The following is a 27,944-nucleotide window of genomic DNA, read 5'->3' as shown; positions in this document are numbered from 1 at the left end:
CAGGTGGGGGCCTCGCGGCACTCAGCTGTTGGGTGTGCGTTATAGCGCACACGCCTCTGGCAGTGCAGGGATTGAGGAGGGGAACGGGAGGGGTCAACCTTGTAGCGCTGGTTGAAGAGGAGGGCACCCTCCTTCAGGAGACGGTCAATGAAGGGGGCATCGTCGGAGAAAACCCGCATAAGGCGGGTGGGGCCGGCCGAGTTGAAAATGCGGCGGACCGCCCACACCTCCAGCGTGGGATGCGCCTTGAGCTCCACCAACACCTCCTCCTCCGTGATCGACGGACTGAGCTGAGTGATCACGGCGGTGAGGGTCGGCAGGCGACGTGGGGGTTGGGTTTGGCGGGTAGGAGATGGAGAAGGAGCAGGGGCGAGGGAGGCGTTGTGGCCAAAACGGGTGATGGGGAGGTGGGAGAGGATGTCAGTATGGAGGGTTGGGCTGGGGGAGGAGATGAGATCAGAATCCCGTCTGGGAGTGAGGAGAGTGATGGTGGCACCAGGGAAGTGTTGGTGGAGGAGGAGGGAGAGATTCCGGGCCTCAAGAAGGGAAGGTTCGAGATGGGAGAGGAGGTATTTGTATAAGGAGGGGGGGGGGAGAAGGAGGAGGAGGAGGCGGAGGGAGCAGGGCCAGGTGGGGAGACATCCATGGCATCCTGGGGGGGAAGGAGGGCGGGGCAGGGCCTGTTTGGGAGTGGAGGAGGTGGTGGTGCCACTAGGGCGTTTGATGGCTGCAGAAGGGCGGGTGGTGATATGAGGGCCGGGAGCTATAGGGAGGTGGTGGGAAGGGACAGGTCCTGGCGTGGATGCAGCAGTCGGCGCTGGAGATGGTGACGTCTAAGGCGACGGCGACGGCGACGGCGACGGCGACGGCGGCGGCTGTGGTGGCGGTGGTGATGGCGAAGGCGATGGGGAGAGCTGGGCATGGACAGTGGCCCGACGGGCCACCACCCTAGCTGGAGCTGCAGTGACCGGCTGGGTGAGTGGGGGGAAAGGATCAGAACGAGAGGAGCGGGAGGAAGAAGCTGGAGAGGGGGCGAAATGGAGCGAGGGTGAAGGGAGAGTGAGAAGAGGCGGGATGGGAGGAGGGGGTATGACTGGGCGCACCATGTTATAGTGATGGAGGCGGCGGAAGGAGAAGTATAAACTATGGCTGTGGTGGTAGTGGTGGCGGTGGTGGTGGGGCAGACATGACGACAGGGAGAAGCAAAAACGCACAGGACGAAAAAGAATGGACACAAACTGGGGACAGACGAAAAACAAAGGTGGAGACGGAGGAAGACGAAGACGGACGAAGACCAGGGTCGAATGGCGACGGCAACGGCGACGGCGACGGCGACGGCGACGGCGAGTGGCAGGAACGCCGCAGCTGCTGCTGCTGCTGCTGCTGCTGCCGCGGACGGGGCCGGGGCCGGGGTCAGGACTGCTGCTGCTGCTGCTGCTGCTGCTGGCTGGCTGGCTGGCGGGCTGGACCACTGCTGCTGCCGGCTGGACCGCCGCTGCAGACCGGGACTGGGACTGGAACCGGGACCGCTGCTCCTGCTGCTGCTGCTGCCGCTGGACCGCTGCGGCTCTGCTGGGCTGGCTGGCTCCTGCAATACACCTAACGCTTCGACTAGACCCGAAAGGCCAATCGAAGGGCGTTATCCTATCCGGATTACCGCCGAAGATCGATGCCTATTTAATTTTTTCCTTTATTGTAATTTTAATCACCTATACAGGCGGGCCGGCAGCAGTATAGTACACTGCTCCTCAGCCTTAAGTGGAACAATAACATGACATAGAGGTGATACAGACAATGAAAAATACGGCGGGCAAAAAATGGAGATACAAAAAAACAATAAACATGAAGCCGTTCACGCTGGACGATAGAAACACTAACACTTTTTGACACGTCGCACAAAACACGGAGAACGGCGACGGCACATGTGAACAGTAGAGTTGTAACTGCGAAAGAACACGAAACACAAAACGAATCACACACACGAGACACTGACGGCGATGATCTCCGGCGCGCGAATGTTCACTATGTGTGTGCCAGTCTGGGGACCTACCAAGAGAGGAGGAGGAGGAAGGGGAGTGGGAGAGCGAGAGGGGAGAGCAGAGATGCCACGGGCAGGGCAGAAAGGGGGGAGGGAGGAAGGTGGAGGGGAAGCCCGGGGGAAGAGGGGTGGAGGGATGGAATGGGGGAAAAGGAAAGAGAACAGAAGGGAAGAGAAGGGAGGGAGGGTGCCTAATGGAAGGGACACCGGAAGTGGGAGGTGGGGCAGGGTCAAAGTTGATAGGAGGGGTAGATGGAGGGGAGGAGGACATCATCAGGGAGGGGGAGCTGGCGGAAGCCACCTTGGGAGAGGGTAAGGAGGGTGGAGAGATAGAGACCGGGTGGGACGTGGGAATACAGGCGCAGCAGCAGGTGGGGGTGGGAGAGGATCGGGGAGACGAGCGGGTGAGGAGGGTAGAGTTATGGGAGGTGTACAGGCATCCATCTTCGGCGGTAATTCAGTCGAATACCGCCCTTCGATCTGTGCTCTTCTGGTACCGATCGAAGTGTTAGGTGTTGCAGGTGCCAGCCAGCCATCCAGCCATCCAGCCAGCCAGCCGGCAGCGGCCCCTGCAAGCAGCGGTCCTCGCCAGCAGTGGTCCCCACCGGAAGCCAGCGGCGGTCTACGCCAGCAGCCAGCAGCGTCCCTGCCAGCAGCACGCAGCGGTCCTCGCCTACGCCGGCCCAAGCCAGTAGCCAGCAGCCAGCAGCCAGCGGCCACCAGCCCGCGGCCACCACCCAGCATCCAGTGGCCAGCAGCGGTACCGCCACCAGCGGTTGCAGCCAGCGGCCAGCGGTGGTCCTAGCTGCCCCTGGCAGCAGCAGCAGCAGCAGCAGCAGCTGAGGCGTCCCCACCAGCCAGCCGGCCGGGTCGCCCTCCCCCCCCCCCAGCGACAGCAGAGTGGGGCTTCAGCCCCCGTCTCCTTCTTCATTCTCCGTCCCTCTCTCCTCTGTCTCTCTCGTTTGCTCCTTTGCTAGTACTGTGTTTTTTCCCTCTTATCATCATGTCCACCCCCACCACCTCTTCTACCGCCACCACCAATGCCATTATCTACACCTCCCCCTCCGCTGCTGCCACCACTATCACGTGGTGTGCCGCTTACTCCCCCCTCAGTCCATCCCCCCACTCCTCACTCTCTCATCTCCATCCCTATTTGTCGCTCCGTCCCCGGCTCCTCCCTCCCACACCTCCTCTGATCCCTTCCCTCCACTCCCTTCCTCTGCTCCTTCCGTTTCTGCGGCCCCCGCCAGGGTGGTCGCCAGGCGGGCTACTGCCCACACTCCACTCTCCCCTTCACCTTCATCGTCTTCGTCAACGGCTTCACCATCGCCTTCGCCATCGCCCTCACCGTCTCCGGCGCCGACTCCAGCTCCGGGACCTGCCACTCCCCGCCACATTCCAGTTGTTCCCATCCTCCACACCTCCTCCACCTCCGTCAAGCGCCCCAGCGGCACCCCTGCCTCCTCTGCTCCCAAAAAGGCTCCGCCTCGTCCCCCTTCGCCCACCCCTGATTCAATGGATGTCTCCCCGCCCGTCCCTGGCCCTTCCTCCTCCTCCTCTACCCCCTCCTCCTACCGCTACCTCCTCTCCCGTCCGGATCCCTCCCTCCTTGAAGCCTGGAACCTCACCCTCTTCCTTCGCCAGAATTGTCCTGGTGCCCCCATCTCCCTCCTCACTCCTCGCCGTGATTCGGTACTCATCTCCTCCCCCAGCCCTACCCTCCACACAGACCTCCTTTCCTGCATCCCTGTCACCTGCTTTGGCCCTCATGCCTCTCTCACCCCTGCTCCTTCGCCACCTACCTCCCGCCAACCCCAACCTCCGCGTCGCCCGCCGACCCTCACAGCCGTGATCACTCGGCTCAGTCCAGTGATCACGGAGGAGGAGGTGTTGGCGGAGCTTCAGGCCCATCACCATCTGGAGGTGCGTGCGGTCCGCCGCATCCATAACACAGCCAGCCCCACCTGCCTTATGCGGGTTTTTTCTGAGCACACCCCTCCATTGACCGTCTCCTGAAGGAGGGTGCCCTCCTTTTCAACCAGCGTTATAAAGTTGATCCCTTCCGTTCCCCTCCTCAATCCCTCCGCTGCCAAAGGCGCTTGCGGTATAATGCGCACCCAACATCTGAGTGCCACGAGGCCCCCACCTGCCCGCACTGTAGGCAAGCCCACTTTTTACGGCAGTGCCCCAATCTCCAGTCCCCCCCCTCCTGTAAAACCTGTAACCTCCCTCATCCCACCTACTCCCAGAAGTGTAAGGCCTGACCCTCTCCTACCACTCCTGAACTCACCGTCCCTGTCCGCCCTCTGGACGCCCCACCCCTCCCGGCAACACCCTTCGCCAACCCCTACTGCTGAGGACATCATCAGATTCCTCACCATTGTCCTGCAGAATGTTCATCCTTTTCAGCGCCCACACACACTCCAACAGATCTCCCTCGCCACCCGTTCCGTTTTCCACCTACTCGAACAACCAGGCCCAATTCACTTTCTCCCGTCTTGACACCCACGTTTAAATCCCTGTCATGGCACGGCAGCACCATATCCTTTTCAACAACATCCACTCCCTTCCCGCCAACAAGAACCTCTTCCTACACACCCTTTCCACCCACCGCGTGGACGCCTCCATTATGAAACCTTCCTCCAACCCCACCACACCGTCCACACTTCGCCCTACCTCCTCCACCGCTCCGATAATCCCCTCCCAATTGTGCGTGGCGGAGTTGCCATTGGGCACCATCGCCAGATTCCCGTTCGGCTCCAACCTCTCCTTCCCGACCCCACCGGACACCTGATCCTTAGTCTCTTCTTCCCTGGCCTTACCGTTACCTGTGCCACCACCTATGTCCGCCCCAACGCCCCTATTCCCTTCGACTTCCTCTCCCACATCGACCGTACCTTCTCCTCCTACGCTATCGCCGCCAACCTCAACATCCATAGTCGTTCCGCTGCCCAGTTACGGCGGTGGTATCAGGTCCTCTCCTCCCTTCAAGGCGACCTCATTCCCATCCCCCAGCATACCCGTCCTGAATCCAACTCCACTACCGATGTTATCCTCTCCTCCCCCAATCTCCTTGGCCACATAACGGTGGATGTCCTAAAGCCTATTGGTAGCAACCATCTCCCTGTCCTCCTCACCGTTTCAGACGGTCGTCGCCCCCACCCCGACCCTCGTAATGACCCTCCCCCTAAGTACGTTCATGACTATTCCCGTGCCGACCTGAATGCCTACCGGGATACCCTTTCCACCCAGGTCAATAGCCACCCCTTCACCTACCACCACCCTGACGATGTCACCCGTGCCGCCTCCTTTCTCCAGCAGATCTTGTCTGAGGCCGTGGAGGCCCACGTCACTACTGTCGCCATCCACCCCCACCGTCCTACCTTACCCCCACTGGCCGTCCTCCTCCTCCGTGAATCCCGTCGTCTCTACCGTGCCTTCCTCCACACGCGTGACCGGGACACCCTACAGCGCCACCGGCAACTCCAGCGACACATTCGTAATTTGCTCGCGGCTAAGAAACGCCGGGACTGGCGACAGACATTCACCCGTTTAAATGCTACCCTACCTATCAACTCGTCCAAGTTCTGGTCAGCCTTTCGTCGCCTTACCGGAACTAAGTCCTCCTCCTACTATCCTCTTCTCCATGATGATCACCCCTTCCCTGACGCCCTTAGTAAGGCCAATCACTTTGCCTCCTACCTGTCCGATGTGTTTTCCATCCCCAATGATCCCCTGTTTGATTACTCCCTCTTCCCAGATATCCGCGATCAAACTTACACCTCTGTCCCTCCCCTCATTCCTGGTTTCCAGTACTTGGACAACATTGCACATACGGAACTCAATGCCCCTATCACTACACAGGATCTCATTGCTACACTCCGCACAAAACGAAACACCGCTCCTGGTCACAATCGTGTCACCTACCATCACCTTCGTGAAGCTCCTGTCTCTTTCCTCTCAACCCTGGCCAGGCTCTACAATGTAGACCTGTCCACCGGTTACTACCCCGACCTGTGGGAAACCTCCCGTCTCCTCATGTTCCTTAAACCCTGCAAACCGCCGTCCGCCATCTCCTCCTACCGTCCCATCAGCCTTACCTCGGTCTTCAGCAAGGTCCTGGAATCTATCCACACCCGACGCATCCACCAGCATCTCCGCCAGCACCGCCTCCTTCCCGTTACCCAGTGTGGCTTTTGGCCGTCCTTCTCTTCCGACGACCTTCTCCTTCACCTCACTCATCTCCTTTTCTAAACAGCTTACTTCCCGTCGCTCCGCCATCTTCCTCTCCCTGGACCTCGAACGTGCCTATGGCCGCGTATGGCATTCCGGTCTCCTCTTCAAGCTCCAAACCTTCGCCCTTCCCATTAACTACGTCCGTCTGATCGGCTCCTTTCTCTCCCGCCGTCCTTCCAATGTCACCATCCATAACTCCGATTCCTACACCTTTTTCCCCTCCACCGGTGTGCCCCAAGGCTCCGTCCTCTCCCCCCTTCTGTACCTTTTGTACACGGCAGACATGCCACCGCCGTCACCCCCGTCCACCTTCTCCAGTTTGCCGATGACACCGCCTTCCTAGCCCTTGCCCCCACCCTGCAGCGCTCCCAAAACCTTCTCCAATCCCATCTTGACCGGTTCACCGCTTGGTGCAACCAGTGGTTGTTCAAGGTCAATCCCTCCAAAACCCAGGTGATCATTGTAGGCAAGACCTCCCCTTCCTTCCACCTCTTTGATTTCTATCTCACCATCTATGGCCGTCCTATCGCCCTTACTCCCACCCTTAAGTACCTTGGCGTCACCCTTGACCGTCGCCTCTCCTGGACTCCGAGTTGCCGGTGGCGTCGTAGTGTGTCCGGGTCACGCGTGCGGAGGAAGGCACGGTAGAGATGACGGGATTCCCGGAGGAGGAGGACGGCCAGTGGGGTAAGGTAGGACGGTGGGGGTGGATGGCGGCAGTAGTGACGTGGGCCTCCACGGCCTCAGACAAGATCTGCTGGAGAAAGGAGGCGGCCTTTTTGGAAGCGGAGGAGGTCGGGGTGCCACTAGGGCGTTTGACGGCGGCGGAAGGGCGGGTGGTGACAGGAGGGACGGGAGTGATGGGGAGGTGGTGGGAAGGGACAGGTCCCGGTGTGGATGCAGCAATCGGCGCCGGAGATGGTGACGGTGACAGCAAAGGCGAAGGCGAAGGCGACGGCGACGATGATGACGCTGGTGGCGGTGGCGGCGATGGCGATGGCGAAGGCGACGGGGAGAGCAGGGCGTGGACAGTGGCCCGACGGGCCACCACCCGAGCCGGAGCTGCAGTGACAGGCTGGGGGAGTTGGGGGAAAGGATCAGAACGAGAGGAGCGAGAGGAAGAAGCGGGAGAGGGGGCGACAAAGAGCGAGGGCGAAGGGAGAGTGAGGAGTGGTGGGATGGAAGGAGGGGGGGTGTTACTGGGCACACCAAGTGATAGTGGTGGAGGCGGCGGAAGGGGATGTATATACGATGGCGGTGGTGGTAGCGGTGGCGGTGGTGGTAGGGGCGGACATGACGACGGGGAGAAAAAACGCACAGCACGAGAAGGAAAGGACACAAACTGGGAACAGACGAAGATGCAGACGGACGAAGACGCAGACGGACGAAGACCAGGGTCGGACGACCGGGGTCGGACTGTGACGGCGACGGCGGCGACGGCGACCAGGCGGCGACGGCGAGAACCGGCCGGCGACGGCGACGGCGGCGGCGGCGGCGGCGGCGGCGAGCACCGGCTGGCGGCGACGAACAGACGGACGCGACGAACAGACGGACGGACGGACAGCAGGTAGCAGCGGTAGCGGCGCAGACGGACAGCGAGCAGGCAGGTGTACGGACAGACGAACGAACAGCTACATCAGGAAGCGGCGGGCAGACGGACAGACAGACAGACGGACGGACGGACACAGTCTTCGAAAGCGGATATTCCAACCTGAGAGTAGCCCATGCTTTGCAATCAGGCGCCTTCGAATGAGGGAATCCAACCCTCTGATGGCCTATAATTTTTTTTTCTTTATTGTATTTCAATTCCCTATCGGGGCGGGCTGGCAGCAGCATATGCGCTGCTCTTCAGACGAAAGACATAGAACAAAACAAGAGAAGACATTTAAAAACAGCAAAGGAGAGAAGAAGGCGAACATAGATATAGAAAAGGGAGAACATCATGGAAGGCAATAGACAAAAAAACGGGGTGACTGTAAAATGGAGATAAAAAACTGTTTAAAAGTAGCACACACAAAAAGCCTCACACTGCGACGATTAAAAGAACACAAGGCACAGTATGACTGGAGCATAAAGGTGTTGACGGATGGCATAGCACATAAAGTAACACTGACGGCGAACCTCAAGGCAGTACACAATTAAAATCACACCTCTTGACGCACACGAGAAACAGCACTAAACACAACACTGATGTGGCACACTGATGATGATCAGTACAGAGGATCTGCCAGGTGCTAGGAGAGGAGGGAGACCTGAAGAAGGGAGGGAGGGGAAGAGATGGGGGAGGGGAATGGGGGGCGCGCGGAAGAGGGCCAGGTAGGGAGGGATGTGGGAAGGAGAGAGGCAAGTATGGGGTGCAGGGTCTCAGGGGAGGGGGGGATGGAGGAAAATCCGCTCTGGGAGAAGGAGGAAAGAGGAGAAGGGGGCCCTGGGGAGGGGGGGGGGGGGGGGAACAAGGCCAGCTTATAGTTGGAAGGAAGGGTAGATGTCACGGCGAAGTTCGTCATCCAGGAGGGGGAGGCGTTGGAAATTGCCCTGATGAAGGAGATGGAGGGTGTGGAGGTGGAGAGAGGGAGGGATACAGCGATAGAGGTGCGGCAACGGGTGGGGGGTGGAGAGGAAGGAGGAAACCAGAGGGTGGGGGGGATCAACCCTGCGAACAGTGTAAAGGATGCGGAGATGTTGGAGGAACAAAAGGAGGTGGGGGAAGGGGATCAGTTCAGACAGGAGCCGTGTGGGGGAAGGAAGGCGGATACGGAAGGCAAGGCGGAGCGCATGGCGTTCAAGGATTTAGAGGGCCTTGTAAAAGCGGGTGGGGGCGGAGATCCAGGCGACGCTGGCATAACAGAGGATAGGACGGATGAGGGATTTGTAGGTGTGGAGGATGGTAGAAGGATGCAATCCCCATGTCCGGCCGGACAGGAGTTTCAGTAGGCGGAGGCGGGAATGGGCTTTCTGCTGGATGGTCAGGAGATGAGGGGTCCAGGTGAGGTGACGGTCAAGGGTGAGGCCAAGGTATTTCAGGGTTGGGGTGAGTGCGATAGGACGACCATAAAGGGTGAGGTAGAAATCATGGAGGCGAAAGGAGCGAGTGGTGCGGCCTATGATGATTGCCTGGGTTTTGGAGGGGTTAAGACGGAGGAACCACTGGTTACACCAAGTGGTGAACTGGTTAAGGTGGGTTTGGAGGGTACGTTGAGACCGTTGAAGGGTAGGATAGAGAGCCAGGAAGGCGGTGTCATCAGCATATTGGAGAAGGTGGACTGGTGGGGGTGGCTTGGGCATATCAGCTGTATACAAGAGATAAAGGAGAGGGGAGAGGACAGAACCCTGGGGGACGCCAGCCGTGGGATAAAAGATACAGGAGTTGGTGTTGTGGAGGGTGACATAGGAAGGACGGTGCGAGGCCTATAATTCTAATTGCGTATTTGAAATACATTTGAAAATGTAAGGTGCGAACAGGTACTATACATCAAACATCGAGAAACCATCATGAGGAAGGACAGTTAATAGTGCCACTTATACCAAAAATATACATCGTAATTTAGAGAAATTAAGCATAGGCTATGCACGATATCCAGCACTTATTCAAACAGCAAAGGAATTGTTAACATACATTAAAAATAATTACGTAAAGTGATAACCGGTTCGTATTACTTTGTGTCAACGCCTAAGAGATGTCGACTGTAGTAAAATTATGTTCAGTAGGCGTCCATGAGTTCTGCAAATTGCGGATCAAAAAAGGAGCATCTTTTTTAAAAACCGAAATTAGTAATGTTATTAAAACAAACCGAAACATGTGTGTCTATGTGTTGAGATAGTTGGAATAGCGGCCATTGTAAGTGTTCTCGTAGCTACTATGACTGAGGCGTTGTATATAAGGGATAACAAGCAACTAACTACGACCTCCTTCCCGTCACCCAGTGTGGCTTTCGGCCGTCCTTCTCTTCCGACGACCTTCTCCTTCACCTCACTCATCTCCTTTCCGAACAGCTTAATTCCCGTCGCTCCACCTCTCCCTGGACCTCGAACGTGCCTATGAGCGCATATGGCATTCCGGTCTACTCTTCAAGCTCCAAACCTTCGCCCTTCCCATTAACTACGTCCGTCTGATCGGCTCCTTTCTCTCCCGCCGTCCTTCCTATGTCACCGTCCATAACTCAGATTCCTACACCTTTTTCCCCTCTGCCGGTGTGCCCCAAGGCTCCATCCTCTTCCCCCTTCTGTACCTTTTGTACACAGCGGACATGCCGCCGCCGTCATCCCCCGTCCACCTTCTCCAGTTTGCCGATGACACCGCCTTCCTTGCCCTTGCCCCCACCCTACAGCGCTCCCAACACCTTCTCCAATCCCATCTTGACCGGTTCACCGCTTGGTGCAACCAGTGGTTGCTCAAGGTCAATCCCTCCAAAACCCAGGCGATCATTGTAGGCAAAACCACCCCTTCCTTCCGCCTCCTTGATTTCTACATCACCATCTATGGCCGTCCTATCGCCCTCACTCCCACCCTTAAGTACCTTGGCGTCACCCTCGACCATCGCCTCTCCTGGACTCCCCACCTCCGGACAATCCAAGCCAAGGCACGCTCCCGACTCAGTCTCCTCAAGCTCCTCTCCGGCCGTACGTGGGGTCTGGACCCCTCCACCATCCTCCACACCCATAAATCCCTCATCCGCCCTATCCTTTGTTATGCCCATGCGGCTTGGATATCTGCCCCCCCTCCCTTTTATAAATCCCTCGAAATCCTTGAACGCCATGCTCTCCGCCTCGCCTATCGCATCCATCTCCCCTCCCCCACGCGGATCCTGTATGATCTCATCCCCTTCCCCCACCTCCTCCATTTCCTCGAAAGGATACGGATCCTGTACACCTCCAGTAAACTCGACGCTCCTCACCCGCTCGTCTCCCCGATCCTCACCCACCCCCGCCCGCTGCCACGCCTGTATTCCCATGTCCCACCCGGTCTCCATCTCTCAACCCTCCTTACCCTCTCCCAAGGTGGCTTCCGCCAGCTCCCCCTCCCTGATGATGTTCTCCTTCCCTGCATCTACCCCTCCGATCAACTTTGATCCTCCCCCCCACCTCCTGTGTCCTTTCCTTTAGGCACCCTCCCTCCCCCCCTTTCCCTTCCCTTCTCTTTCCTTTCCCCCCTCCCTCCTACCCACTCCCCCGGGCTTCCCCTCCCCCTTCCTCCCTCCCCCTCTCTCCTTTGCCCATGGCATCTCTGCTCTCCCCTCTCCCATTTCCCCTTCCTCCTCCTCCACCTTCTCTGTTGGCAGGTCCCCAAACTCGTACACGCTCAGTGAATATTCGCGCGCCGGAGACCATCGCCATCAGTGTTTAGTGTGTGTGCATCGTTTTGTGTTTCGTGCAGTTACAACTCAACTGTTCACATGTGCCATCGCCGTTCTCCGTGTTTTGTGCGCCGTGTCTCCAAGTGTTAGTGTTTTTGTTTTTTCATCCAACGTGAACGGCTTCTTGTTTATTGTTTTTTGTATCTCCTTTTTTTGCCCGCCGTTTTTTGTATTGTATATATCACCTCTCTGTCCTGTTCATTGTTCCACTTAAGGCTGAAGAGCAGCGTACTATGCTGCTGACAGCCCGCCTGTATAGGTGTTTCAAATTACAATAAAGGAAAGAAAAACTAACTACGAATGTGGGAACTCAAAATGGACAACTTTCTATTACGCACCAAAGATGAATGGCGAATAGTTGAAAGTCTCAGACAGCAACAGCCCCCCAAAAGGGCAATTCGAGGACCCCATGGCCTCTTGTACGACTCACTGGCGCAGGCGGAGCTGTATGCGGATACATACCAACAACAGATGACTACGCCCCCCACGGAGGATGGAGATGATGCACTCCACCGTGCAGAGGAGGCCACAGCGGCGGAATGGGAAGCTATTCGGGACGCCCCGACTAACACTATGCCCCGGCTGACAACGCCGGAGGAAATTCGGAGGATTATCAAGTTTAGCAAACACACCTCACCTGGAGCAGATAGAATCAGCAATACGGAATTGAAACACCTCCCGAGAAAGCCTGTTGTGCTTCTCACCCGGATAGTGAACAGCTGCCTCAGGACTGGATACTTCCCAGAGGCATGGAAGATTGCCAGAATAGTGCCAATACCAAAACCGGGCAAGGATCTCTCGCACCCTGACAGCTACAGACCCATAAGTTTACTGCCGACGCCGGGAAAGGGACTGGAACGTGTCCTACTGAAACGCCTGCTGGACATCCTTGTGGCACACAACATCATCCGACCGGAGCAGTTTGGCTTCCAGGCGAAGCTATCGGCTAAGTTACAACTACTGCGCATCACGGAATCTATCCAGGACAATTTCAAGAAACGACATACTATTGGAGTCTTTCTCGATATAGAGAAGGCTTACGATAAAGTATGGCGACGCAACTTGATCGTCAAGCTCCGACGTACCACTCCCCTACCAGACTGCTATTTAAAACTTCTCGACAATTTTCTTCAGGATCGCAGATTGTATGTTCGCATTGATGACAAGAATTCAACAACACGGCCTGTCCTTGAAGGACTTCCACAAGGATCGGCCATCTCTCCACTGCTGTTTAATTTAAATATTAACGACCTCCCGACGGTGACACATGTTACTGCCAGTTTCTATGCCGACGACACAGCGCTCCTGACTGCAGGCACCAGAATGGACCACCTCGTCACACGGATGCAGCGCCAACTAGAATTAGTGGACCACTGGACCCACATGAACAAAATAACGGTCAATGCGGAAAAAACCAAAGTAATTGTCTTCGCACGTCGGAGACCCATCGTTAATGACCGCCTGCGGATATCAGACCAGCCACTCCCCTGGGCAACAACTGTAAAATACCTGGGAGCGCATCTAGACGCCAAACTGTTGTATAGTCATCACATTATGGAGAAGAAGACGTCTGGCCTCAAAATGCTGGGAGCTCTCCTCCCCTTTCTGAAGAGTTCATACCTCAGCCAACGCACGAAACTCCAGTTGTACCATGCCACAGTCGAACCATCTATTTTGTATGGATCGACCTCTTGGGGTACTACGTGTGCCATCAACTACAAGCAGTTACAGGTTGTACAAAGTAGATGCCTACAATGGATCACAGGAGCCCAATGGTGGATCCGAAATCATGACATTCATCGAGCCTTAAGCGAATCTTACCTCTCAGACAAGGTCAAGGAGAAGGCACGAACCTTATTTCGGAAGTTGGACATGATACGTGGCAGTACACCACAACTCACCACAGTAGGTGCGGTAGAACCCTTACGCAACCACAAATATAAAGTACCGAAGGCGATAGTATTTGAGCCTTCGTAAATGATATCCCTACGTAATTCTCCATAATTTCTACATCTACATTTATACTCCGCAAGCCACCCAACGGTGTGTGGCGGAGGACATATCGTCCTTTAGCACTTCTACACACGTTTTCAAACACACACCAAAAGCAGCGAGTTAAAGGACCCTTCTGTGTGCCCAAACTAAAGCTGAAAGAAGAATAAATAAATAAAGAGGAAATTTTTACCCCTTCCATTCCCTACAGAAGTAAAAATCAACGAAGTTGATCAGACTTCAGTTTTGACAAAAAAAAACAAAAAAACAACTAACTACGAATTGCTAATTGTGATAATTGGCCACAAGTTGCCTTTTTTCATAGGAAATCGGAGAAACATTCCCAAAAATGTGTGCTTCTCGATATTATTTGCTCGTTAAGTAGCGCGATATCTGGAGCTTTATTATGACAAAAGATCTCCATCTCTTCCACAAGGTCGAGGAAGCGACGTTTTTTACCCTTGTGCAACAACTTCAATTGCGACGTCAAATCTGGAGTTGTATGACCAGTTGCTACCAGATGGGCTGCGAAATTCGATTATTCGGCAATATCTTTCCTCTCAAGTGCAACGTGCTCACGGAACCTTGTTTCCAATTTTCGTCCGGTTTGCCCTATGTAACCTGCATTACACGTGGCACGCATAAGTTTGTAAACACCTGATTCGGGTAAGACGTTGCGTTCATGAATGTTATTCCTTAAAAGCACGCCTAGTCTGCTCGTCGTCGAGAAACCTACATTAATATTCCTCTTCTTGAATATTGTGGCAGTTTTATTGCTAATGGGACCATAGAAAGGCAAAGTGATAAATTTTTGATATTTAGTTTCGCTTGTCTCATTCTGACTTCACTTATCTTTACTATATTTTTTGGATACCATCTCAGAAATGTTCATGATGTATTTCAACGGGCAATTATTATTTCTTGCAATTTGTTTAACTATGTTTAACTCTTTCTCATGGTTTTCATTAGATAATGGTAATCGGAACATACGATGAAATGCAAAATGGAAAAACGCTTTTTGCGTTGGTCAGGGTGTTGTGAACCATAATCTAAGATGATATCTGTGAATGATGATTTTCTGTAAATGTCAAATGTATGTTTTCCATTTTCCCTTCTAATGGTCAGGTCTAAAAAATTAATGACTTCATTCTGTTCTTTTTCAACTGTAAAAGCAATTTTGTTGTGTAAACCATTAAATGTACTAGCGACTTCGTCAATATCAGATTGACTGCCATTAATAAGCAATAGCGTGTCGTCTACATATCTATAGTAGTAAACGATCATCTTAGCTAATGTGGGAAAATCTTTTAGTAATTTCAGTTCAAGATAGTTAATAAAGATGTCTGCCATAATCCCTGACACAGAGTTTCCCATGCTGAGTCCGTCTTTTTGGACATAAATTTTGTCGTTAAATGTGAAGTAGTTACACTTTAAGCTGAATGATAATAGTTCTATGAACTCATTGATTTCCACGCTGGACATATTACTGTGGTTTCTGAGATTAGCGTCAATAATTTGTATTGTTTCCTCAATCGGGATATTCGTATATAAATTGACAATGTCCAGCGAAAGAAACGTTATAGTGTCTGTAATAGGTATATCTTTTATTTTCTCTACTAATTGGGTACTGTTTTTAATCGGGAACTGTTGCACAAATTTATAATGCTTATTCAAAATAGTTAGGCATTGTTTCGCAATATTTACCATCGGGCCCCCTCTCTCATAAACTACCGGCCTAATGGGATTAGATTGCTTATGAACCTTGAATTGTGATCGTAGCTTAGGAATTTTTGGATTCATTACCTTGAGATACTGCATCTCACGAGGGGCTATTACATTTGAAAGTGATTTAAGTTTCTCATTTAACTTTCTTTGAATCTCATTCGTTGGGTCCCTCGCAATTGATGTAATACCGTTTTCTTATTATTGTTACAAAAGAAATGTATGTGGAAAAACTTTACAATTTTTACAAGAAAACGGTATTACATCAATTGCGATGGACCAATGTCCAGCGTGGAAATCAATGAGTTCATAGAACTATTATCATTCTGCTTAAAGTATAACTACTTCACATTTAACGACAAAATTTATGTCCAAAAAGACGGACTCAGCATGGGAAACTCTGTGTCAGGGATTATGGCAGACATCTTTATTAACTATCTTGAACTGAAATCACTAAAAGATTTTCCCACATTAGCTAAAAAGATCGTTTACTACTATAGATATGTAGACGACACGCTATTGCTTATTAGTGGCAGCCAATCTGATATTGACGAAGTCGTCAGTTCATTTAATGGTTTACACAACAAAATTGCTTTCACAGTTGAAAAAGAATAGAATGGAGTCATTAATTTTTTAGACCTAACCATTAGAAGGGAAAATGGAAAACATACATTTGACATTTGCAGAAAATCAACATTCACAGATATCATCTTAGATTATGGTTCACAACACCCTGATCAACACAAAAAAGCGTTTTTCCATTTTGCATTTCATCGTATGTTCCGATTACCATTATCTAATGAAAACCATGAGAAAGATTTAAACATAGTTAAACAAATTGCAAGAAATAATAATTACCCATTGAAATACGTCATGAACATTTATGAGATGGTATCCAAGAATGAGACAAGCGAAACTAAAAATAAAAAATTTATCACTTTGCCTTTCTATGGTCCCATTAGCAACGAAATTGCCACAATATTCAAGAAGAGGAATATTAATGTAGGTTTCTCGACGACGAGCAGACTAGGCGTGCTTTTAAGGAATAACATTCATGAACCCAACGTCTTACATGAATCAGGTGTTTACAAACTTATGTGTGCCACGTGTAATGCAGGTTACATCGGGCAAACCGGACGAAAATTGGAAACAAGGTTCCATGAGCATGTTGCAATTGAGAGGAAAGATATTGCCGAAAAATCGAATTTCGCAGCCCATCTGGTAGCAACTGGTCATACAACTCCAGATTTGACATCGCAATTGAAGTTGTTGCACAAGGGTAAAAAAGGTCGATTCCTCGACCTTATGGAAGAGATGGAGATCTTTTATCATAATAAAGCTCCAGATATCGAGAAGCACACATTTTTGGGAATGCTTCTCTGATTTCCCATGAAAAAAGTCAACTTGTGGCCAATTATCACAATTAGCAATTCGTAGTTAGTTGCTTGTTATCCCTTATATACAACGCCTCAGTCATAGTTGCTACGAGAACACTCACAATGGCCGCCATTCCAACTATCTCAACACATAGACACACATGTTTCGGTTTGTTTTAATAACATTACTAATTTCGGTTTTTAAAAAAGATTCTCCTTTTTTGATCCGTAATTTGCAGAACTCATGGACGCCTACTAAACATAATTTTACTACAGTCGACATCTCTTAGGCGTTGACACAAAGTAACCTGATTTGTACAGGTTTTAAAATAACAATAAAGCAAAAAAAAAAGAAATTATAGGTACTTCTTAAGTCTGCTTGTATTTCATATGGGTCCCACTACTACTATAAGTATGTAAAATCAAATTAGTTTATTAATTTTCAAAACTGGTTGCTTGGCAACTTCATTACTGTTTTATCAACCTGTGAATGTACATATGGGTTCTGACCCAGTGCTTATGCGGAAGCGTACAACCAGTGATGGGACGAATGATATGTACATTATCACGCCGTCAAATATGATAACAAAATTGATACTCTACACCCTCAAAACTTTTTTTAATATTATTTAATGGCATATGAATTGTTACTTAGTGGCTTTTTCGGACCATTACTATTTTATATATTTGACTTATCAGTTTTAACGTAATATTTATGTAAATCAAGAACCATGTACTTCTAACCTCCCACGCCGAATGATGGGGCTATGTTTTACAGTAAGCAACCGTGTATATTTGATGTCATGTATGTATGGGTTCTGACCCAGTGCTTATGCGGAAGCCTATAATCACTGTTATAACACTGCTAGCTTGCCCAAAGGGACAAACGAGACGTACATCAGCATGTCGGTTAAATATGATAACAAAATTGTTTATCCACACCTACAAACATTTTTGTAATGAACATTGTGTTTCAAGGCATTTTAATTATTAAGTAATGGCAGTTTCGTACTGTTATTATTTTTTATATATTTGACTCCTCAGTCTTAACGTAACATTTTACGTAATCACGAACGTTGTCTTCTAACTTCCCACGCCAGATGGTGGATATAATGTTTTTTTTAAAAACCTGTGTTACACCTCATTTCATGTTATTCACTTATTATTATTTCTTCATTATCTTTTGCCCTTTTATATGTCCTGCACTCTGCCAACTTATCATCGATCTGTTTTATGTTTTATAAGTCTGTTTTTTTAAAAAAAAACAATACGCCAATGTATTTTAGATATTTCCTACCCCCTTCATCTGCTATGTGTTGTACGTACATTTTAAATTTGAATTACTGCACGATTCACAAATGCACAAGAGTTATTTAGTGTTAATATCTCGCAAAACCAGTAATACTATGTCTTCACGTGACATGTCACATAGAGGGCGTGTCAAGCCCCGTCACACCGAGGTCTGCTGAACAAGTGCATGTAAACAGCGAACTCAGTCTATGTGATCGCCGTAAGTTTATTGACACGAGTGCTTACTAATTTAAGTTATATATTACAGGTATGTTTCTAACAAGTGTTATGTTCATATGCAGATGTAATTGTGATTTTCTGTTTTATACTCTCTGATCGTAATGTGAAAAAAATTTTAACCTCTAGCGCTGAAGATGGTCACTAAGTGACCGAAAATCGATTTTGCGATAATAAACAAAAATATACGACCAATGCTGTCTCTCCTTTCAAGTTATGGTCTTGATAATGACCCTATCTCAAGGTCACTGATAATGATTTCAGTGTCAGATTGAACCAGAGGTAGTTGAGTGAGATCGCCCCCCATTTCCCCTCACCTGGGGAACCGCCTTCCAGCCCACACACCTCAGGCAGTTATGTGAAGTCACCCTATAGAATTATCATCCTGTCCACATACCCCAGCCCTACCTTCTCCCTCCTGGACCAATAAAATTCAACCCCCTTCCCCCTCCGCATCCTTTATAACTTGAGCAATTGATTGGGCAATGGCAGTCTTGTCCTGTGTACCATAGGCAGAGGTCCAGGGTTGTTTGGAGTAAGGATGAGGGTAATTGCTATAAATAATTAGTTAATTTTTTATTACAATTAAATGAGCTTTATCCCACTGCTCTTGACATCACGTCAACGCAATGTTATGTCAACATCACGATGCTCTCAGTCAGTCACACTGCAAACTGTACCCAAAGCTATGGAAAAATCTGAATTATTTACCAGTCATGATCTGCTCCTCGCCATGTAAAGAATGTGCTCGGTAATGAGAGGATCAGTTCAAATGGTTCAAATGGCTCTGAGCACTATGGGACTTAATATCTGATGTCATCAGTCCCCCAGAACTTAGAACTACTTAAACCTAACTTACCTAAGGACATCACACACATCCATGCCCGAGGCAGGATTCGAACCTGCAAGTGTAGCGGTCGCGAGGTTCCAGACTGAAGCGCCTAGAGCCGCTCGGCCACACAGGCCGGCAGAGGATCAGTGTGGGTAATCGTTATAATTAACATATTAATTGTATTATTACTCTAATCACACGATTTTAGTCATTCGAGAAGCCATCAGTGACCAGCCATTACCCCCAGGCAGAAGAAGAAGATGACATGAGAGTAATCTTATAATTAATTGCTTTATTGAATTTATTTGTTGTAGTTTTTACCTATTTTTATTCAACTACCAACTTTTCCATCCTAAATACAATGGCAACAAATTACTGCAGTGCATAATTTAATAAGAAATATGCTCTTGCAAAGTCTTCAAATGTTGGAGATGGATCACAGTGTGACAGATAAACAAATAAACTCTTGCTAAACCATCCCTTCATTACTAGTATGCGTGAATCTCATAATGTGTGTGTTAAATGAGCTCATTCCCCTGTTGGTAGAAATAATGTCAGACTATATTCTGAAAAATCTCATTAAATATTAAGAAGATGTATGATGTTAGACATAGCGTGAGAAGTCATAGCAAAATTCTGTAAGCACTGTAGTTTTACCAGTTTCCAAGATTGTCAGTGAGAGACAAATATAAGTAAAATGTGTACACTATGTGACCAAACGTATCTGGACACCTGGCTGAAAATGACTTACAAGTTGGTGGCGCCCTCCTTTGGTAATGCTGGAATCCAATATGGTGTTGGCCCACCCTTACCCTTAATGGCAGCTTTAACTCTCGCAGGCATTCGTTGAGTCGGGTGCTGGGAGGGTTCTTGGGCAATGGCAGCTCATTCTTTACGGAGTACTGCACTGAGGAAAGGTATCGATGTTGGTGGATGAGGCCTGGCACGAATTCGGCGTTCCAAAACACCCCAAAGGTGTTGTGTAGGATTCAGGTCAGGACTCTGTACAGGTCATTCCATTACACGGATGTTATTTTCGTGTAACCACTCCGCCAGAGGTCGTGCATTATGAACAGGTGCTCGATCGTGTTGAAAGATGCAATCGCCATCCCCGAATTGCTCTTCAATAGTGGGAAGCAAGGAGGTTCTTAAAACATCAATGTAGGCCTGTGCTGTGATAGTGCCACGCAAAGCAACAAGGGGTGCAAACCCCCTCCATGAAAAACACGACCACACCATAACACCACCGCCTTCGAATTTTACTGTTGGCACTACACGCGCCGGCAGACGATGTTCACTGGGCATTCGCCATACCTACATCCTGCGATCGAACCGCCACCTTGTGTACCGTGATTCGTCAATCAACACAACGTTTTTCAACTGTTCAATCGTCCAATGTTAGTGCTTCTTACACCAAGCGAGGCGTCGTTTGGTATTTACTGGCGTGATGTGTGGCTTATGAGCAGCCGCTCGACCATGAAATCCAAGCTTTCTCACCTACTGCGAACGTGTCATAGTACTTGCAGTGGATCCTCATGCAGTTTGAAATTCTTGTGTTGTGGTCTGGATAGATGTCTGCCTAGTACACATTACGACCCCTTCAACTGTCGGTGGTCTCTGCCAGTCAACAGACGAAGTCGGCCTGTACGCTTTTGTGGCATACGTGTCCCTTTTCGTTTACACTTCACTATCACATCGGAAACAGTGGGCCTAGGGATTTTTAGGAGTGTGGAAATCTAGCGTACAGACGTATGACACAAATGACACCCAATCACCTAACCACGTTCGAAGTCCGTGAATTCCACGGAGCGCCCCATTCTGCTCTCTCACGATGTCTACTGACTAATGACTACTATGGAGAACCTGGCTGTAGGTGGCAGCACAATGCACCTAATATGAAAAACGTTGGTTTTTGAGGGTATCCGGGTACTTTTGATCACATAGTGTATAAGAATTAACATAATACTAAAAATATGCTCCTAAAGAAGTGACCAGTATCAGCATCACCAGCCCATCTCCCCAGGAATGCCTGGGAAACTTGCATTATTTAAACGAAATGTGTGTAAATGTTTTCAATGTGGCCAACCTGGTTGGTACCAGAAAAGATACTACTAGTATACAAAGCACTAAGAGAGTGGTATGCCAGCCATGTTAACAACAGCAAACCTGTCATAACCCACTGGTGCCTATGCAGTCACCAGCTGCCTTTAATACTATAGCTTATGCATGGGCATCAATAGTTTTTGTCAGCCAGCACTCCCAAGCAGAACAAAAATAAACATAAAATCAATTAACCTGCCACAACACAACATTTACTCAAACACCTCTTGCTACACAGGTACATTATTAGCCTATGGTGTCACTAAAAGATTCATAAATAACCATGGATAAATCAGAGTACATACACTGATCAGCCAGAACATTGTGACCACTTACCTAGTAGCCGGTATGTCCACGTTTGACATGGATAACAGTGGCAACGCATCATGACTTTGAATCAATGAGGCCTTGGTAGGTCGTTGAAGGGAGATGACACCACATCTACACACGCAAATCACACAGTTCCCGTAAATTCCGGTGAGGGGGCTAAGACCTCTGATGCCACATTCAATCACATCCCATATATGATCGACTGGATTAAAATCTGGTTAGTTTGGGGACCAGCACTTCAGTTGGATGATGATGATGATGATTATGTGTTTAAAAAGACTAAAGTACTGGTTCATCAGTCACTACATTTCATGAGAAAAACACGTAAAAAGGTAAAAACGCAAAAGAGTGTGGACTTCGCTGCTCCAGCTATAGAGGCAAGTTGAAGAGTTCAAAAAAGAGCGTGACAGTAGCTGTAACACACACCAAAAATTGGGATAACACAGTCAGCATTGTGCAACAGAAGGTCTAAAGGCACTACAAGGTGAGGTGGAAGAAAGTTATCTGCAGTCGCATGTGGGGTATCCGCACAGAGGGAGGTTCCCTCTCCCACCCTACACAACCACCGCTAACACTGAAGTGATTGAGTATTAGAGTTTAGTGCAAAATCCGCTCTCTCTCAGGAAATGCAACACTTTGGTAGTGACTGTCTCGACATCCGCAAGCATCTGAGACAGTGAGGTAGGCAAGCTGACACTGTGCTGCAGATCGGCTTTCAGGGTGCACTCAAGAACATGAGCTATCGTCAGTAGACTACCGCTGCTGCAATGAGGAGAATCCTCCTGACACAGAAAGATCTTGGGAGAGATTTTCGTGTGGCTGATGCGTAGTTGGCACAAGATAATGGCATCTTCCCGAGGTGCCTGGAAAGATGTATGCCACTCGTTAGTGGACCACTTAGTCGCTCTAAAGGTGTTTTCGGTCGTGATAACCTGCCATTCCAGTTCTCAGAGCCTCAAAATATTGCATCAGAGTTGAAGCCGCAAGTCTGTACCCGGCATTGCTATGTCGAATTATCTCCTGTAGTTATGTCTTTGGATAGCCAGTCGGCAAGTCCATTTCCTGGAATATCTATACGGCTCGGTGTTGAGATGAGGGTCGCTGACTTTCCAGAGCTGTAGAGGTCAACCAACAGGTCCTAGATGTTGGGGATCAAAAAATTTTTGGGATAACACAGGTATATGCCCTTTAAGGAACTCAAGGAATCGCTATATATCAGAAAGTTCGTCGTGGCTAGGGATTTGATTTACTGCAAAGCCTGAGACATGACGACCTACTTTGCAGTGTATACACTGCAGGCACTTGGCAGAGAGTTCTTCTATGTCCCCTAGCATGAGAAAAAGCGTATCCAACCGTGTCGTTGACTTTCTATCCATCCATGAAGATGCATGCTGAATTAGAATAATCGTGGAGTATCGAACGAAACATGAGTCGCAGAAGGGGAGGATTAGCGTCCTTCTTGGGGCCGCAAAAGAGGTCCATCTGTATCACAGGGCAGCGTACAGACCACAGGGGGTGTCTAGAGGGAGCGCTAGGAGCACATACTAAAGGAGGCTGTTGGAGGTGATTCAGTAGAGTATTAAGTCGGATCCTAGCTGGTCTATGCAGTTTTGGGCCATTTACAAACAGTCTGAACTGCTGGTTGTGGAACACAATTGAGTGACATCGGAGAATAGGCGCCTGACAGACTGTGACTGTGTAATTAGCCAGTAGCTGCTGTCGTCTAACCTGGAGTGGTGGGACGCCGGCTTCCCCCAGGAGGCTGTCAACAGGGATCATGCAGAAAGCCCCCATTGCCAACCGCACGCCAGAGTAGTGGACAGGATCCAGCAAGCTCAGTACAGACGGTGGAGCCGACCCATAGGCAACACATTCATATTCCAAGATGGATAAAATCATAGCTTTGCAAAATCATAGACGAAATATGCGGTTCGCACTCCACAAGTAATTAAAATGAAAACAGAGCATTTAGCCTCCTCATGCTAGTTGCCTTCAGGCAGCGGTCGTGTGGCAGCCAAGTTAGCTTGTTGTTAAGTAAAATATCTAAGAATTGACAAGTTTCAACGACTTCAAGTAACTGGTCACAAAGATAAATTTCTGGGTGTGGGTGCACAGTAGGGTGTCCCAAGATATAATGGGGATTTTTTCGTGAAATTGAAAACGCATACCCTCTATTTTTTTCTATTTGACCTCAGTAACTCACATACTAAATATTATTACAATTAAATTATTATAACATGTGCCGACTTGACGCTAAATATGAGACTTGAAAACGTTTACTATGAGGGAATGGAGGGATTCTGGAGCTTAATGGTTATGAAAGTCTCTTCGGGTTTGCTGCCGGATCCTAAAATCAACCTGACTCGATATTTCGGCGATCCAACTGGTCGCCATCTTCAGGAAAATGCTGCTTCTGCTGATGAGTCCCGCTGAGAACTGACGCCAGGTTGCAGATCGACGTCCTATATAGGCCACCGTACAGTACACGGCGCATGCGCCACCCATCATGGTTTCTGCCTTCCAAAACAGGGAGGTGGCGCCGCCCTTAGTGAAACACTGATGGCAACGATATATCGCAATTAAGGCCGCACCGAAGAACGTTCAGTTTTGATGCGAGATAATACAGGATTCCACGTTTTGCTAAGAGGAAACCCATTGTCTCTGTTGATTAAATTATCAGCCAACCTAATTTCAATCACCTCTTTATACACACTGTTCCAGAAACCGGAAATACTGCCTAAATGAGGGACACAAAATTAAATTTGACGAAACTGTTGTGGTTGCCAACATTTCCGGTTTCTGGAACAGTGTGTATAAAGAGGCGATTGAGATTAGGTTGGCTGATAATTTAATCAACAGAGACAATGGGTTTCCTCTTAGCAAAACGTGGAATCCTGTATTATCTCGCATCAAAACTGAGCGTTCTTCGGTGCGGCCTTGATTGCGATATATCGTTGCCAGCAGTGTTTCACTAAGGGCGGCGCCACCTCCCTGTCTTGGAAGGCAGAAACCGTGATGGGCGGCGCCTGCGCCGTGTACTGTACGGTGGCCTATAGAGGACATCGATCTGCAACCTGGCGTCAGTTCTCAGCGGGACTCATCAGCAGAAGCTGCATTTTCCTGAAGATGGCGACCAGTTGGATCGCCGAAATATCGAGTCAAGTTGAATTTAGGATCCGGCAGCAAACCCGAAGAGACTTTCATGACTTATTACGCCGGGAAAGCCTACGTAATCACAACTTAATGGTTGTTTGGTAAATAAAACACCAAATCGGCTAAATCGTGTTTATTCACTATTTAACAAGTAAAAACATCGGTCTCTAAATTTTCGTTTCAAAGTTTGTTTTCTGCAGTCAGGATAAATCTTTCGGTGTTCTTGTACGCAACGTAACAAAAATAGTTTTTGCTCCTCCTCAACCGAGATTAATCCATGAACGTGTGGCATCAACTTGACCGTTCTTTCAGCTGTATCATTCACTGCTCTCATTACTGAAACCTTCTTTTTGGTTTCTTGAAAGGAAGCATTGTTTGACCATATGGCAGGAAATACTGAAGAAAACTGTCATCCATTTTAAGACGATGTAACAATGACTTGCTTCTGACTGGAATGAAGTCGTAGATGTTTTTCTCTGTAATTAAGAGAGAGCAAACCAGTTAAGAAAATTGTGATGTAAACAGAAAACTAAGGAAACAACGTCTCTATTCATTTATTTAACTCGCCATACAATGGACCGCATAGTTCTTCCTTCGAAGGGATGTAATGGTTACCATGAGCTGATAAATTATCTTTGGTTAAATTTTCAACAATTTTTACTTTCGTTTCTAGATCCACATCATCGTCAAACAGTGACAAGACAGAAACTTCATCAGTCAAATACCATAAATGCTGGCTTATCTTCTGTAGAGCTGCTTTTAAGATGTCTTTATCTATTTTTTTCGTATGCCTTCATTGACTTTAAAAAGCACAAATCTTGGTAGGGTACCTTTACTGCTAAAATACACTGGAGCCATGACTTGACGTAGGATGTCACGATGAACAGGCAAACGTCAAACAGCGCTACCTTCTCCTTGCTCGAAATTTTTAACTGAGCACAAAGTAATGATATTTTAGAGAATATATAGCTTTCGCCATCCATCTAGCTTGGTGTATGGCACCTGGAAGCCGTATCTTGAATTTTCTGTCAGTATCTCCACTTAGAAATGTAACAGAAAGCTCTATCAACTCTCTGTAATCATCTCTGATTATTTCTTTTGTCAGTTCAGTGCAGTAAAACTCAAGCATATTGTCCATTTCTGAAACAGTCAGGTGCATTGCGACCTTTTCTTTGTAGCACTTTATGTTATCTGGATCTACACTTTTCCAGTTATCTCGGAACTTTTTGAAGAGTGGAATATCAGGACTTGTTGTCACTGAACTGATTTTTACATGGAACACGTTTTTTAGCACTAGTTCAAACAATTGATGGCGGCAAGGAAAAAGAATGACACTTCTGTTAAGTTTTTGCTCAAGTAGCACTCAGGCACCATTGCTATGACCTGTACCTGAAGCCGTAGTACTACAAAAAAGATACTTCACTTTGTCTTTGAGATTCCAGTCCACAATCGCGTTCCAAACAGCTTTCTCCTGTTCACATCCTGAAAAGTTCTCCAACCTTGGCACAGCAATAAGTTGCTCTTTATTTCTATATGAAATAACTATCGGAAGACGTTCTTCTTTTGATTCCCGGTCATGTGTAGCAGGCAACAGTTTACCATCCCAATGAACAGTCACAACATCTGGTACCTCGTTTTGAAAATTAACTTTCATAGCTTCCGCACGCTCTTTCTATTTCTCTGTACGAATCCTTTGAATCGAAGACTTACTTATAGGTAAGTCTTCAGTATTATATCCAAGTGCCTCAATGGTAGCTTCAAGAATATACACCGAATCTCTCACACTCAACTAACACCTATCTAGCGCTGTCACTAATTTTGGAGAAATGAAAATTATCCGCATAGTTGTTTTACTGGTTACAGATTTTATGTTCTCAATTACAGATGAGAAATTTTCTTGCAAAAAACACATCTCATTTTCATTACAATCTGAAGATGAGTCATTTTGTAATGCTTCATAAGATGCTGTCGAAGGAGCTGACGTGGAAAAATGTTTAGCACGTCGGTTTTCTTCCTCAATAGTTCTGATGCGCGACCTTTCCTCTTTATTAGCCAGTATCTTGTCAACTCCAGCTAAGTGACCAGGCCGACCTGGCTCTCTCTGTCACTGTAAAAAAAATTTGTCTTCATTTATTTTCATTAACTGAAGTGCATCGGCGTGGGCAATGTCGAACAAATCATTTAGCTTGTTGACAAATTCTTCTAGGCGCTGCTCAAATACCTTTTGGGTTTTTTGTGCATTTTTTTGCAGCTCCCTCCAAACTTGATATAGGTTCACTAATTTCTTCACGCTTCAGTCTGGAACCGCGCGACTGCTACGTTAGTTAGGTTTAAGAAGATCTAAGTTCTAGGGGACGCACTACAGATTACAGACGAACTACATGACCTATGGTGGACCGGAAAGCACGAAAGATACTTTGGAAATGTGATATAAACCCCTCCCCCCACCCCCACCCCCTAGCTCCAAGGCATCAACAAAGACACAATGACGGCAGCTGACCATGCATTCGAATAGCGTAAACAGCTGTCAGAGAGAATGGCCAGTAAGTAATTAAAATATGTGAATCGTTTCCCAGTTTCAGGAATGGAATGATAATACCTTCCTGCCAGATACGACTATAAAGTGTGAGGATATGTTTCATGCTGACAACACAAAGATGTTTCAGCATTTGGTTGTGGATTTTGTCGGGTCCAGGGGCCATATCTCGACACTCTACCAAAGCACTATGAAACTCCCATTCACTAAAAGGGACGCTACACGACAGAGAAGCGTGTGCATGGAAGGATAGCGGGCGGCGCTTGATGAGGTGCTTTTGGGTCAGGGAATCAGGATAGTAATTACTGCAAGCGGACACTTCAGCGAAGTATGCTGCTAAACATTCGGCAAGTACCACAGGATCAGAGCAGATGTTACCATTGACAAGGATTCCAGGACTGCCGTGAGTGGTGGATGACTGCAAATGCAATGGAGTTTAGTCCATACTTGGGACGATGGGGTGTGGGATCGCACAGATGATACATGTTGCTCCCAACGCTCCTGCTTCCTTTTCTCTATCAAAAATCACGCTTTCGCCTGTAGTCTCTTGAATGCAAATAAATAATCCAAACATGGAAGGCGCTTGTGCCGCTGAAGCGCCCACAGCGATTGCTGTGGCTGTATTTTCAGAGCACCATTGTTGAATTCTGCCAAGTCGTCGAATATGGGGTGTCTAAGAAACCTGATTTCTCGGATCAGTTGACAAACATTTCAGACAAATGGTATTAATGAATTTTATTACGAAAGG

This window comes from Schistocerca americana, chromosome X (genome assembly GCF_021461395.2).
Source record: "Schistocerca americana isolate TAMUIC-IGC-003095 chromosome X, iqSchAmer2.1, whole genome shotgun sequence".
In the NCBI taxonomy this organism is placed as follows: Eukaryota; Metazoa; Arthropoda; class Insecta; order Orthoptera; family Acrididae; genus Schistocerca; species Schistocerca americana.
Note: the sequence above shows the minus strand (reverse complement) of the source record.